This window comes from Pteropus alecto, unplaced genomic scaffold (assembly GCF_000325575.1).
Source record: "Pteropus alecto unplaced genomic scaffold, ASM32557v1 scaffold131, whole genome shotgun sequence".
NCBI lineage: Eukaryota > Metazoa > Chordata > Mammalia > Chiroptera > Pteropodidae > Pteropus > Pteropus alecto.
This window is the reverse complement of record NW_006434709.1, coordinates 17,989,131-18,004,166: the sequence shown is the minus strand read 5'-3', so window position 1 is coordinate 18,004,166 and position 15,036 is coordinate 17,989,131. Positions and strand designations below refer to the sequence as shown.

The 15,036-nt window shown below is 40.0% G+C and overlaps 1 pseudogene; it reads right to left on the bottom strand.

Annotated features, from left to right (window-relative positions):
* Window positions 1-12,344: 12,344 nt before the first annotated feature.
* On the bottom strand, window positions 12,345-12,463 carry LOC112477998 (annotated as a pseudogene).
* Between the last annotated feature and the right edge of the window lie 2,573 nt (window positions 12,464-15,036).

Sequence of the window (15,036 nt, the reverse complement as noted above, 5' to 3'; positions counted from 1 at the left end):
CCCTTGCGGCTGGGCTGGGCTGGGCTGGGCGGGTGCCTTGGACAGCCCCGGAGTAGGCCCGCGCCCCTCTCCCCGCCCCTTGGCCCTCCTCCCATAGGGCGCTGAGTCTCTGCTCTTCCTGGACATGGGACAGTGTTCAGTGACCCCATCACTTCTTTACTGCTGCTTTCCCTGGACTGCCCCGTCTCTGCATCTGCAGATAGCCCTAGTTCTAGGAGGTACACTGTGCTAATGGTGCTTGCTTTGGATAAGGGGGCGGGGAGTTCTGAGTTCTCGTCTTGGCTCTGCTGAACTATGAGTGTGAAGGTGAGTGAGTTGTGTCACTTCCTGAACCCCTTATTTCATCTCTGGGAGGGGCAGCCAGATACTCTCCATGCCCACATCAGAAGGGGTGAAAGTGCCCAGCTCAGAAACTTCTCTTTTTCATTCTCAGCCTTAAATCCATTCTTTCTGCCCTACCATCTTCCTCCACACTACAAGTAATCTCTGTCCTCCCAACTTCCCCAGTCATTTCTCTGTATTCTCTTGGTAGTGACCGCCTTCTTCTTCCTTATATTATAGTGATTTGAGCCTGTTCTATATCTCCACTATAGATTGTGAGGTCCTAGAGAGCAAAATCCAGTTCAAATTTATTTTTGTATTCCTTCTGGCTTCTACATGGTAAGTCCTCAATAAAGATTTGTTGAACGAATGAAACTGCTATACTACACAGCAGTTACCCCAGTGGGAGGCCCAGGATAGGCTAGATCTGTGGCAGATGCTCTCCCTCACCTTATGTCTAAGCTTCAGAATGAACTAGTAGGTGTTACAACCAGAAAAATGATGTCCTGAGAGGTATGACTTCCCCTTAGTCATACAGTGTGTAAGTAGCAGAAACCTATTTGAACTCATGTCTGTCACCGCTTTTCCTCACAAATGTAAAAAATTACTATATGATTTACATACCAAGGACTTGGAAAGGAGACAAAAATTTATGGTAAACCTGGGGATGCATAATTTCCCCTATTCGACTTAATCATTAAAACACTTCTTTATCCCTCCTTCCAAGGATTTGGATTCCGGAAATCCTAGAAGTCTTTCTGGACTTTGAGTTCTGGGAAGATCCCTAAGTCTCTACAGATAGAAAGTAAAAACAGATTTTTTTTTTTTTTTCTATTTTGAAGCCTGAGTCCCTTGTCCAAAGAAGGTGGATTTTTTTTTTTAATTATTAAAAAAAAAGTTGGCTTTGCTAGATGACAACATTGTGTTAGATGGCATGAAAACAGAGCTTATGTCTATATGATTGTCTGTCTTCTATATCTCTGTCTCCAACTGCTTATTCTGCCCCAGCTGTTCTCATACCTCTGCATTTGCTTTTCCCCTGACCTGGAATGATTTTCTCTTCCTTTTCCGTATTCCATTAGGTAAACTCTTGGTTGTCCATCAAGACTCAGCCCAATGCCATTTCCACTGTAAAGCTTTCTCTGACTCAACCTAGCTGAGTAATTGTGGCCGTAGTACCTGATTCTATAGAGTAATAAAATGCACTGTGATTATGGCTTTGATTTTGTTTCTTCTTATTCATTTATTTTAGTATCACTAGGGCATGTCATAGCTTCTAGCTCCTACTGAGTACTCAGTATATATTGTTGAATAACAGAATAAATAAATGAAACCCACATGTAGACCTATAGCACATACTCAATAAATCATCTGAGAAGAACTAACAACCTTGCTTGATTTGTTCTCAATCACACTGGGTCTATCTAGATAGGTATCAAGTAATTACCCCTGACCATTCTGGGGTCACATTTTCCTTCCTCTTTTAGTTTTGTCGGATTTTGCTAGTGAAGTTGGGATAGCCTTGGGCTTTTCAAAAACTTCTGCCATGTAGCCTGAATTGCAGGAGAGAAAGAATGAATAGCTCAAGGTGGCCGAATGGCATTTATTTCAAGTTTTATGTTTTATGTGGCCTTTTTTTTTTTTTTTTTTTTTAACTCCATAGCCTATCTGTTACATAAAAAGAATGGTTGCCCCCACCCGCCCCTGAAGAACCATTTGATTCTGTGCTTGGGTATTTTTGGGGACTACTCAAACTCCAGTAGGAGAAGGATTGAGCAGTTAGGACACCTGGATTTTCCTTCCTTTTCTGTTGTCAACCGTGTGACTGGTCTTCAATTTCTTCATCTGTAGGAAGAGGGGTTGGAGTTCACAACCCCTAAGGTTCTTCTAGCTCTAAATTGTGCGGCCTTTGTGAGCAGCTCTTATTGTATTGCTGGTGGAAGGAGTTGGATTGTGTATATTGATTTCTTAGTGCTTGTGTTGGGTTGTAAATAAAGTCCCGTTTATGAAGAGGTAAAATTCATTTGAAAGAAAACTTGTAACTGTAATGAGTTTTCATAAAATTTTTCTCTCTGATTAATTTCAGTTGGATCTTTATCACATAGATTCTTGCAATGTACCTATTATAACAAAATCACATTGAATTGTTTGTTATTATCACAATGGAATTTACTCATCATACTCATTAATGTGACCTGTTTAGGATGAATATTTTTAAATCTGAAGAACTTCTATGCCATATAACTATGCTTATAGTTACTTTTGTCACAGAACTTCCAAAGACTATGACCCACAAGCATTGCTAATTATAGTTTACTGACAAATGAAAGTTCATGGAATTCACAAGAAGTTTATTCTGCCTTAGAGATATAAAAATATCTGACAATACAACTCAGAAATCCTAATAAAATTCTCCAAAATTCTAGAACATGGGTTCTTATATTTTAAGGTGCAGAAGTATCATTTGGGAAGCTTAAAAACAAGGATTCCTAGGAAACTTTCTCTAACGAGATTCCTGTTGAACTGATATGGAGTCCCATCTAGGCATATGCGTTTTAACAAGCCCCCATGCAATTTTGATGTATGCAGTTCCCAGAGCACAATTTGTGAAACAATAAAATGGAAATTGTAGAATTAAATTTGCCTTATGAAGACAAAGCTCAAGAATCCTTATTAAGGACTGTGAAGTCTAAGAATTTTGACCCATTGTTAAAGAAATCTGGTGTGTGTAAGCATATTCATACAGATAGTATTGTGTGTGTATGTGTGTAAAATCGCTTCATTGGTTAAGCAATCAGTTTACTTATTTTAGTTTTTTTTTTGGAGATGAGCAATTTCATAAGCTCATGGATTTTCTTTATGCCTTACTGGATGAAAACTCAATAGTACTTGATGTCACACTAAGACATTGGAGTTGGAAGAAGTCAGTAAAGTAATGAAAAAAACCTCAAATAGAATAGGTAAGATTTTCTGATTCTTTAATACATACCCTGTTAGTACCATAACTGATTATTTTTCCCTCTTGAAAGCAGTGGTTTTACCTTTCCCTCAGAAGAAAAGGTGAATGTAGAGCAGAAAATAAAAAATGTGTAAGAAAAGAAAAATACAGTTACACCTGTGAGCTGTCTACCTTGCCACCTGGAACGAAAAAACAAAACAAAACGAAGAAGACTTACTCCTGAAAGTTAACTCTCTGAAATTTCACGCAACCTCTATGTTGCTTTTCAGAAATTTCATCTTCCATTTCACTGTGTGAAATTAGAGATGTGATCAGCTGTGCCACCTCCAACATTGCCCTAAGGTTCCTGTGGGCCTTAGGAGGAACTAACTCAAAGCTGCAAGCTAAGGGGCACCTGGGCCCTAGCCTTAGGTATAGGTCTGAGAATGGAGGGTTAAGGTTGGTTGGGGTGTGAAAATCTTCTAAGACTGCCTGAGAGAGAGCCAGAGAAGGGGTCTTGCCTTTTTGGTCACATTGCTGGGAGGATGTGAATGAATGAGGACTGCTGTCCTTGTCTCATGGAAAAAGCCTGCCTGTTCTGGCAGTGGCTAAAACTACAGAGAGGAAAACAGAGATGAGAGACAGAAGGAAGTAAACAGAGCCCGAGGCCAGTACCTCCCTTGGACTGCCCAAGTAATGAGCCAATACATCCCCTCTTTTTTCTTAAGCTAATTGGAGTTGAGTCTCTCTCACTCATAATACAAATTCTTAATCTCTACTACCAGCCTTGCTTTGACCTTTTTTTCTTTGCCTACTTCCCCCTTTCCTTCTCAGGAAAGAAATAGGGCTTTTCTATTCTTATTCTTATCTCTGTTTTAGGATTTATCACAAACACAGTGAATTTTCCCCCTTTGATTGGCAGCATTTATCACCTGTACTTCTGGGAATAAGCTGGTGAGTGAATGAACAAATGAATGAGCGATGAATGAGTGAACAAAGAGGTAATGTCATAGAACCACATTATTCTTTTTAGAGAAGCTACATTTTTCTAAATAACTCACCAAGCATTCTTTTCATTTAGAGAAGGGCTCCTAGTAAACTGCAATCTTGGTTTAGAAATCAAATTACAAACTAAACTGTTAGGTAGAGCCAACACAAGGAAAGACAGAAAACTTTCTGAAATAATGAAATAAATCAAGAAGGACACAGGATTTGATTTTTAAAAAACCGATGTAGAATTAATCAAAGTGCGTACCATAGTATATAGGTTGCCTGCCATGCTAATTGGCAGTATTTAGGGAAAAGGTGTCAAAGCTCAAGACATTTGGGAAAAATTGGGTTAATGTTAAAGTTCTTTCCCATAAAATTTCTCTGAACTTCTAATATGCATTTCGAATCTCCAAGAGGGCTGTAATATATGCAGGAGATTGGTGTTCCTTTAGCACATACTTTGAGAATACTGATTTTGGAATACAGGTTGAGAAAACTGACTTTAATGGCAAAGGACCCCCTTCTCTGAACTGGAAGCCAGAGCTGACCTTGGCATGGATATAGCCTACTAATGTGTGGACTTGTTGGTGATAGGAAAGATTGCCTGGATTCCTCTTTTTCTCCTTCCAGCCTTTGATGTGGACACTACAACATTATCAGTACATCCTTTTAGATTAAGCATTGCCCTCTCCGGTCTTCTTTTTAAAAATGAAAATGCAGCACAGGTGAGAGCACACTGATTTGATTGTATCTTCATCTGAATGTTTTGTTTTCAGAATAATTTTTGAGGACCCCTGAGTGGTGTGAAAACCCACAGTACATAGAATTTAGGAGGTGAATGCACCTCACTAGAGAGGAGGGTGGAGTTTATAGCAAGCTTCCTCCCCTCAAGCTGTGCCAGGATATGACTTGTCCCTCAGGTGTTACTCAGAACACAGAGCTTAGGGTCTGGAGAGTGAAGAAAACCTCTGTTTTCTTCCTGGCTGCTTTGTGTGGAGGCGGTGGCCCTCTGCTCTCACCCTCCTGCTTTCATCCTGTCCCTGGGGGCAGGCGCAGTGTCCAGCTCTCAGTCCCACTAAGAGACTGTCTTGCTCGAATATGGCTCCATTAGAGATGCACTGAGTGCCATTCGTCTGCTACTACTGAATACACCTGTCACATTGAATTACGCTTTCTGGACATCATGTGACATTCATACCAACAGAGAGGCCAGTCATTACCATAGGGCCTATAAGGCTTTTATCAAATTTGAAGGAGAATCTCCTTTAAAGAATAGTTTGGAAATGGTCATCAGTACTGGATTGCACGTGTGAGGCCCAATGGAAGAATGATGCTCCTATTTCCAGCAGAAGGGAATGCAGAGGGGGCTGATTTGCAGCGATGCTGAGGGTACCTGTGAGAGACAGGCATGCTGGGAGATGAGGAGAGCTGCTGTAGATGTGTGGGGTTTGAGGTGACATCTGGCTGGAGAGGTCCAGGAGACAGCTGAAGTGCACTGGTGCAGAATACTGAGAACACTGGAATGGGAGAGACAGATTTGGTGGTTTACCCTAATGGTTTTCATCTCTTAGAATCACTTTTGGAGAGCTGCTTAAGAGGCAGATTCAGGGGCCCCATGGGGGATTCCACATCTGCACATTTGGCTTAGGACAGGAAATGGGCATTTAAAAGGTATCTCAGGTGACTTTTTTTTTTGGAGAAGGAACCCCAGTCCACCCTCTGAGAAACACTGCTCCAGCCTGATAGATGGACACCCAGGGAGAGAGTATCTGGAGAACTGGGCTCGGACAGCTTGGTGGGACACCTGTGTGAGGGAGGCGGAGGAATGAGAGGAGCCATCAGAGAAGCTGCATGCGGCGAAACTGAGGGGATAGACTGTCCACCAAAGAAATAAGACGAACCATAAGCAAACACAGAGAAAACGTTCTTTTTAACTTGAAATTAAGATATTAAACCTAAAGAAAAACGTATGTATGACTTTACTTTTAAATTAGTCAAGAGAAAAGTCATTTAAAGGAAATACCAAATGGTTGAGAAATAATTGTACAACAGTTTCTTTCATGCATTTCAAAAGATTTAAACCTTTTGGAAAGTAAGAGTAATTCCCATCTAGATCCAGGCATATGTATATACCCCTCAATCCAGTGATTCTAGAACTGAGAATTTTCTGAAGAAAATAATCGAATAGAATGAAAATGCCATGAGAATGAGGATGTTCATTATAATAGTATCTGCATGACAAATTCAGAATAACCTGAACATTCAGCAATATTACAGTGATTTAAAGAAATTGATTCACTTAATGAAATATTACAGTAATCTAAAATAATTTGACTAATTTAGAGACATAGAAAATTTTGATATGTTAAATAAAAAATTTAGAATACAAAGTAATATATACAGTGTAAGTCCAAAAACATAAACACCTTCCTTGGAAGAGAAGAAAACCAAAAGTTGTTTTCTATCCCAATCCTACACCTCCTTCTCAGCTCAATGCATCATGCACTATGTTCCTTGTAACCTATAAAGCAAGGCACAGATACCAGTTGGAGTTCTGAACAGTTATAGCGTTATCAGATGGCCAAGATAGCTCTGTAACATCCTAAACCCCATCCTCACCAGCTTCATCATTAGTTTGGTTTCCAAATCTTTCTTCCTCTCTATTGAGCTTAAGATGCCATGTCTGACCCTCTGCACTTTGTATTAGTGGCTAGTCTCTATCCCCCCTGACTTTCACCTTTTGCTTAGACTCTGCTGTGACTGCCTTTCCCAGTTTTAGACAATTTCAAGTAATAACACCTCAAGAGTCCTGTTTTCACTTAAAAATTTTTTTTTGCATCAAAGTGATGTTTCTGCTAAAACAATCCAAATGGCTTAAACATCTAACATTGAAAAGTCTAATATTTTCTCATATTCCTCCCCTATCCACAGCCCTGTCATTTGCTTTAGTTCTAAATAAATATTTTTATTGCTACCTGTCTTATTGCTATCTGTTTAAATTGCTTTGTAACAAATTACCACAAACTAAGCAACCTGAAGCAACACTTTCTTGTTATTGCACAGTTTCTGTGGGTCAGGAATTTGGGCCTGGCTTAGTTGGTGGAGGGTAGGCAGGATTGGGAGAAGATCTGGTGGCCTAATCTCTGTGAATAGACTATCAACCAAAAAATCCAATTTTAGCCCCACATTATACCCCTTCACCTTCTTCAATAAGTTGCATCTCTAAATCCTGAGACTTCCTAGATCTGCTAGTGGAATTGGCTCACACTTATCAGCATTCCTTCCTGCTGGGCTCTGGGTCACACTGCTTATAGCAGTTACTGCTCCTCTATCTGCTTCGTTGTCTTCCAAATATTTGTTGAAATCTTTCACCTGCAGTTATGCATTAGTCTGGGTCCTCCAAGAAGTATATTCCCAGATGATAATAAATGTGCAAAGATTTGATTAGGGAACTGCCTTTGTGAGAGGAAATGAGAAGGGATCTATATAAGGCCTAGAGAGCATCAGACTGAGATGGGAATGAAGGAGAGATGGAAAGAAGGGTGGGTGGGAGCATCCCAGACCACAGGGCAATCTAAGGCTATTCAACGAGGCTGGCAGGAGTCTTTGAGCCAAAGATAGTTGGTGGAGGAGTCCTGTGTGTCCTGGAAATGGGTCTGCCTTAGTTCCCTGCCATGCTCAGTCATTAGTTGGGAACAGTCCTAGGGTAGCGTGACCTGGGTGGAAACTCAGCCATGATTTCAGGTGGATTTTAGAGCCCAGCAGCAGAGGCCCTTGGTCAATTATACTCCTACAGATGGAGGCCTGAGCAGTTTCATGGCTGCTATAAATAATTTCTTCTATCATTCCCTTTATACGATGTATTCCTTTATTTTTGATGGTGGTGGAGGGAGGGTGCATTTGACTTTTTTTTGTTGTCTGTTTGATTTTTAATCCTTACTAAATTTTCGTGGTATTTAGGAAAGCAAAGGAAATAGATGGGTATAGTTCTGTTCATATTTTTCAAGCATTTAAAATAATTTTCTTCCAAATTTATGTACTGTTGTGTATTTATACTTTTAAAAAAAGTTTAACATAAAAAAGGAAAAGGTGATCAGAAATGTCATATGTAGAAAGCCGGAGGAGGATGGAGCCTGAGAAAAGGTTATGTGACTTGCTAACTAGGAGGTCACTACTGAGCTTATTGCTGGTTCCACAGTTTTAGGGTAAAAGCCAGCTCGAAAGAAACTGAGGAGTGAGGAGGTGTAGACAAGTCTGTTAAGGAGTCTGGTGGCGAAGGGAAGAAAAGGAAGAAAGTGTTAACCTAGCAGTGAGCTGGATATAGGGAAGAGAGATACTTACAGGTTCATTAGTAGATATAAAAAGGGGCCAGAATGAAGGGAGAAATAGGGAATGCAAATAAGAAAGGACATCAGGAACATGGTCTAAGAGGCAGGAAAGGAGATAGGATCGAGTATTCAGGTGGAGGGCTAGTTCAGAAAGCCGAAGGGTACCTCTCCTTCAGAGATGAGCAAAAGAGAGAGGGAGGCTCAGACATAAAGAAATGTTTTAGAGGTGTATCTGTTGAGATTACTTTTAGCTGCAAGAAGCAGAAAATTGAGTGCTATGTCTTAAGTAAGTAGGGATTTAGGACATTAGCAGTCCAGAACTAGTATGACAGCAATAAGATGCTGCCAAGGACTCAAGATCCTTCCATCTTTCTGCTCCATCTTGCTCCACTAATGAATGAATGAATGAATGAATGAGCAAAATATGGAGAGATTACTATGATACTCCCATTAAGACTTCTCTTTTTCAGTGAAAAACAATCTCAGTGACCAAACCATGGCTATTTGTTCAAATAATCTGGTATATTAACAAATTAAATATCACATTGCTTTTTAAAATATATTAATGAGGTAAGGAAAAAAATCTAGATTCTATAATGTTTACTAAAATAAAATCTTAAAACAATATAGGTACATTTTTTGCAATTATGAAAAATTATATCTGTACAATATTAAAGTAAGGAGAGACCATTATATCTTGATAGTTTAGATTTTATGGTGAAGAGGGCAGAAATTTTTCTTTTTCAATGATTCTGTTTATATTTCACTATAAAGTTGTTAATATATAATTAAAAAATTAAAATTCCCATGTGGAACATTCCTGAGCTCCTGTAGAAGAAGTGCACTCCAAAAATGCAAGCACAGTCATCAAAATATTATCACATCGTAAATGCAGATACAAGGATGGTTATTATTTTGATACTAGTTAGGTTGCAGTTGGAATGTTGGTATCATTGAAGTTTCTGTGAATCTGCTTATAGCGATCAGCCTGCAGTGGGGACTAACAGGTTTTCTGGGGGTGAGGGAGGGGTGGACCTCGTGGTGACACCTACATAGTTTTTGAAGGTCTCTTCCCCAAATATCTACCTTCTACACAGGTCTGAAATTCTTCACCAGAATGATATCCAGTCAAGGTATCAATAATTAATATAACGAGATGGATTCTTTAACTAGGAACTTTGTGAAAACCATAAAGAAATTAGTTGACAATAATTGAACTCACATATAATTATGAGAATTATGTGTATTTTAGTATATTGTTAGTCTACGTATACCTTTACACAGCAATGAGATATGGGTTTGGAGTCAGATTCTTGAATAAATTTCAAGTTGCTCTTTTTAAGAAAACATAAAATCTTTATCTCTAAGAAAACAGTCTTCTTTTTGGTCTGCTCTATACTTTTCTTCTCTAAGTGTTTCCAAATATCCTGATTCTATAGGAAGTGGCTTACTCTTATCCTACACAGTCTGCTCTGGGGTGGTCATTTTCGTATATTGATACTTGTATCATTTTTCTTCAGCTAGCTTTTGGTTTTTGCATCGGCAAATGTTCCAAGTTTGTTTTAAGTATCAATTGTCATTAATATTGAAGAGGATGTTTTTGCTTTCTTCCACACACAATGATCTACCCCTGTCAACTTGTTACCTGGAAAAGCTCTCTTTCGTCTGTGATGGCACAGTCTTTCACCTACCTGGTATCCCCTTCTTTTAGTAGCAGCCCTCTGACTTTCTTTTAGAACTCTCTGTCCCCTCTTCAATGTGTTTGGTGAACCTATTGACCCAAATGTTCCTTGGTTCTCAGCTCTAACCCTAGAGGTAGTGAGTCCATGACCTTGGTTAGGCCCAGCAGACTATTTCCTTGGAGTTTAGTCTTTGGTGAATGACTTGTCAACAGAGATGTCTAGAACCAAGTCATTCTTCTTTCATCTGTGAGATTCTGACTGAAATTCTTGGAGCTCTTCTTTTCTTGTCCTTCTTGAGGGCTGCTTGTTCAAATCTTCTTTCAGTGCTAGGACATTAGCCAATGTTCTGTTGTCCTAATTATTTTGTCTATATAGTTTTAGAATCAGTTCAATTGCTTACAACCAAATACCCCAATCATATATAGTCTGCCTACTTTTCTTTTCACATGTTGTCTTTTCTGTTCTTTGCATGATTGGCCAAAAGTGGAAAGGACTGCTTCCTACTCCCCTTAGCAAGCAGATTGACTCCCTAATGTGTTCTGAGTAAGAGATTGCCCTGACTTGTCTTGGTGAGCTCCTTTAAGAGACTCTGATGAATGCCATGGAGAGCAACAAGAGAGGTGAGACAGTGATTTTTCTCAGACTCTAACAAGACACCAGGACTGGGAAGGGGCAGCGAGAAAGCCTGGCAAGGGCTTGGGCTCAATGACACGAGAGCCCCTTACCAAAAGTAGTGGCAAGATTTCAGGGTAGGGCAAATTATGAACCTAGAGAGCTTGACTTTAGGCCCATTGCTCCCAATGGCAGAAATTCCTTTTCTCCAGGCTGAGCATGGAGCAGTTGGCTGGGACAATGAGAATGTTCGCAGTGACCATGGTGGGAGGAGAATAGAGGCCCTTACTCTGATTTTCTGAGCACCATGGAAGCCTACTGGATTCTGGGAGCGACTCTGAGGAGGAATGAGACCCCAGTAATGCCTGAGATTGAAATTCTTGCAAGTTTAGGAAGATGAGAATGCAAAATGGAAATTAATTTGATTTAAGGAAAATAAAGTAGATTTTTTTTGCATGTCTCAGTTTGTAGATCTAGATTCATAAGGGCTATAAGCCCTTAAAAAATTCTTATCCATAGATTATTAAGTGCATTGAGTGCAAACATTAGCAAGATTCTCTGTGTAAAGCAAAGACATACAGGGTTCTGCCCCAGTCTTCCAAGAGCATGTGGCCTAGTTGGAGAGAGATGACTCACATAGGCAGGAAGAAGTTAGGATACCCTTAAAAGAGATAATCATCAGTGTCTGACAATAATTTAAGAGTTGCCACTTGTGCTTATTGGCAAATGAGTGACCTGGTCAATAAACAGTATGAATTCAGTGACTGTAGCATCAAAGGAAAATGTGAGAAAAAAAGTAATTTAATGCTTTTTGTCCCAGTAGGGGTGAATTTGCAGGGTTGCTTGTCCTGAAAAGGAACAGTTTGTTCCTGCAGGTCACCACTTCCCAGGGAGCCGATGCTCTGCCAGCTTGTGGTCTCAGTGGTCCCCCTTCCAAGGTGAAGGTCAGACTGACTGTAATAGCCTGCAAAAACCAAGCAGGCTGATAATGTGCTTAAAGATGTTTTCTGCTTGTCTTTTTTATCTGTCTTCCCAAAGACAGCACTTGTCCCGGTCAGTGTCAGAGGAGCTTATGTTCTTTTTCAGCAATGAGACCCAGAAGACAAGGGATTGCTTGGGGATTAGAAGAACTGAGTGGCTTTGTGTATTAGGGACATGGTACTCCTTTTCCACGCCAGTATTCAGCACAAGGTTGTTTGAAAGCTTTGCTTAAAAAAATCTCAAGTTATAACCAACTTGGAGCTCCGGGCTCTGATGTAGGCAAGAAGAAGAGATCAGATGAAGTTCCTGAGAGCCCCAGGCTGTGAGGTTGGATGGATAGGGAAGGGATTTGATGTCATGATAGTGCTGAGCACGATAGTTCAGGGTGTTCTTATTTTTATTTTTTTAGGTGAGGCAACCCTTGCTTGACTTCACAGATTGCAATGACCTTGTCAGCTTACATTTCTTTATTTTTTTATTTTTTATTTTTTATGCCTACAGCACCTGGTCTTCCTTGATAGTCTCCCATCCAAGTACTAACCAAGCCTGATCCTGCTTAGCTTCTGAGATCAGATGGGATCAGGCTTGTTCAGGGTGGCACAGCCATAGACTCCAGGGTGTTCTCAGATGACATATAACTTCCTTTTGGAGCTTGGTTTTACTATCCGTAAAATGACCACAAGAATATAAATAGAGCTTTAATCAAAACTGAACACAAACATCTAAATATCCTACATTAACAAATTAAGGAGCAGTCGTTCACTTTATGAAAAGGATTGTCCCTTTTATAAGAATTCACAGTAAAATCTATTTACAGGGAAGTTGCCTTTCATTTAAAAGTGGAATTTGGTTTGCAAAATGTGATTGCATTTTCAGCTTTTAAGGAAAATATCAGTTGCATAAAGGGAGTTCTGCATATCTTGCTCTATTCCTTCTTCAGCCCTTCACCTTCATCTCTTCCTCTCCCCATGAAAATTGTGAAGATAATGTTTACATGCTGCTCAACAGATGTTTAAGATCTGAACTGAAAAATCTAAATTGATGTTAGACTCCTTAGCAAAGATAAACTGGAGCTTATCCTCCAGTGGCTTCTGGACAGGCAGTGGACCTTGGTTCTGGTCTAGGCTTTGCCTCTTAAAGAGGTAGACAAGTCTTGGAATTATAGAGCCATTGTGTTGGAACGGAATTAGGGGTCATCTAATCCAACTTTCTTTTGCTAAAAACATTTCATCTACAATATCCCTGACTGATCAATATGTAGTCTTTTTATTTTTCAAACCTCAGTGCATCCATCTGTATGATGAGGGGAACTGATCTTCGATTTCAATTAGGGTCCAGGGTGGGAGTGGGAGGTTTGAGGAAATAGAGGCCAGGACTCTGAAGTCTAACTGTAATGATATCACGATCTAACAGAGGCTAAGCTCTAGATTTAGGATCTTAATAAGAACCCTTGAGGAATTAAACTCTATACATTCCATCCCTCCTCTTCACAGGGCCATCCTCCTCTGATCAATAGTAAGGAAAAGTTCTGAGACCCTGAGACACCTTCTACCCACCCCCAACAGTTATTTATTTATTTATTTCTTCAACAGCATGAAAACCTCAAGGGCGTGTGGTTGGGTCTGGCTGAAATCAGCTGAGTGTTTACAGGGTTTATCCAAGGAATAGCCCTTGGGTCACTGTCATGGCAATTTCGATAATCCTGACAGGGTGCAAATGTGTTTGTCCAGGGAAATTTGAGAGTGCTTCCCATTCTCTAGCTTCAGTTACTGCTTGGGGCAAATGGGGCTTACTTACTTTTTTTGTAATCTATGTGCAAAAAAGAGTACTCAAAAATTTAGTTATGAAAACCCTGGACCGCAAATTTTTTATCAAAAACTTCATCTGGAGTGAGAAAAAGACTCTGTAAGGGCTGAACGAGTCACTGGTAGCATTGGACAAATAGGCCATTTCTGCATAACTGCATTGCTTCTTTATTGTCTATTAACATGTCTATTTACCCTCTCCAATACCACTGCCCTTGCTGTACTTAGATCTGGATTACGAGCTTCTCAAGGCCAGGTTTTTTTTCCCATCCATTTCTTGATGTCTCCAATGCCTTTTACTGCACCTGGGCACTTAATAGGAATTCAATAAGTCTGCTGGATGAATGAAATGGGCATAAGATGGCAGAGAGATGCGCAAGGTGATTCTTGTTGGATAGAGATTGGATGAAGGTAGGAATGAGTGGTATGAAGAGACAGGGGCTTTCAGTCAGATGACAGGACAAAATTCAGAAGGGAATAAAGCTGGTAGTGCAGGATGAGGACACACCTTGAGAGACAAGGCCTTAGCCTAGGCTCTTGAGCATAGACTCTATACCATGAAGGTCAATGCCAAGAAAAGAAAACATGGTGTCAAAATGAGTGGAGAACTAAAGTTGGAAAGAGCTTAGAGGCAGGGAGACCAGCAAGCAATGTGAACTTGTCTCTTTGAAAAAGTACAGAATAGAGACAGCAGTGCAAGGGGTGCCTAAGAGAGATCTGTTATTGCAGGTCTGTTCATCTGGCCAGGAGCACAGCCAGAGGAGAGAGTCAAATGCCTAAAGAGTTGGGGCCAACCTGAACACTAAATGTTCACAGCAGCATTATTCATAATAGCTAAAACGAAAAACAACCTGGATCACCATCAACTAATGAATGGATAAACAGAATGTGGTATGTCTATATAATGGAATATCATTTGGCAATAAAAATAAAACAAGTTACAGCATGGATGAACCTTGAAAACATCGTGCTAAGCGAGAGAAGCTAGTCACCAAAGATCATTTGTTGAATTATTCTATTTATATGAAATGTTCAGAGTCAGCAAATCCATAGAGACAGAAAGTAGGTTAGTAGTTGCCAGGGGCTGAGGCAGGGGAGAATTAGGAGTGATTACCAGTGTGTATGGGGTGATGAATTTTGGGGTGATGAAAATGATCTAAATTAAATGGTGGCAATGGTTGTATAACTCTGTGAACATACTAAAACCCCTGAAATTACATACTTTAAAAGGGCGAATTGTATGGTATGTGAATTATGTCTCAATAAAGCTGTTATTATAAAATAAAAGAATCAACTACCTGACCTAAGGGTTTAAGAGTCTTTTGGGCTTTGGAGGAGAGGCTGCAGGGGTTCCCGAGAATAAAAATGAGTCAACAGAT